This window comes from Asterias amurensis, chromosome 13, assembly GCF_032118995.1.
Source record: "Asterias amurensis chromosome 13, ASM3211899v1".
Taxonomy (NCBI): Eukaryota; Metazoa; Echinodermata; class Asteroidea; order Forcipulatida; family Asteriidae; genus Asterias; species Asterias amurensis.
Genome location: NC_092660.1, coordinates 7,546,453 through 7,547,500, shown reverse-complemented (window position 1 = coordinate 7,547,500; position 1,048 = coordinate 7,546,453).

Genomic DNA, 1,048 nt, shown 5'->3' with positions numbered 1-1,048 from the left:
AATATGCAAATGAGGGTCATGTGGATAATTAATTACTAGTTGACATTTTTCAAAAACAAATAAAATATGCTAATATCACGACATCATCTTCTAAGACTCTCCCCGGTGTCTTCAACCCATCCAGGTCCGCAGTGTGTTGCAAGAGCCATAGAGAAGTTTAAACATTGATGTGAAAGTGACTGCACCCAGTTTATGAAGTACTACGTTGTACCCATGACGCCAAGATTCTAATTGATTAATTAATTAGTAGACGAACATTGATTGCTTTTATGGACTGAAACAAATCTTATTAGAATCAGTGTATTTTTCTACACATAATATGATATTTAGGAAACTAAAAGATACATATTTTGAAGTTATTGTGTTTTTGACCAGTTCAAAGTATAGATTTGAAGAGCCATTGTGTTTGTGCACAGACACAAAACGTGCATTACATGACGTCATGGTGACGTCGTCCGAAATTGTATGTCAGAAATCACCTTAACAGGACCTGACTAGTGTATAGCTGAAAAAGGTTTCAGGATCGGCGGTCTACTTTTTGAGATATGGTGTTAACTAGGTTTGCTAATTAAATATTCATAAGCTTAATTAAGGCTTATTAATTAACAATTTTTATTTTTTGTACGATAAGAATTAAGCTTATGTTCTAAGCTTCAATTTGGTATAATAAACTCACTCTTTCGTATTATGGTTTAGGAGATTAGGCTGCCGCAAAAACGTGTACAAACGCTATGGGATTAAGGGGAGAAACAAAGAATAATAATAATAAAAACAATAAAAATCTAGACGAAAACAATACCTGTTCCGACGGACGGTCGGAACAGCTAATAATAATAATAATAACATTTAAAATTTATATTGTTCCCCGTACAAACAATATGATTAGAGGCGCAGAACACTTAAAAAAAGCACAGAGTGGAAGAAAAAGACAAAGAAAAAAGACTGGTCACCAGGCCAGTGCCCAAACAAAAGTATGGGGATACGTCTGTCCCGCCAACAGAGAACTAATTAATTACTTATTACCTAGGCCTATCTCTGCTGGCATCGA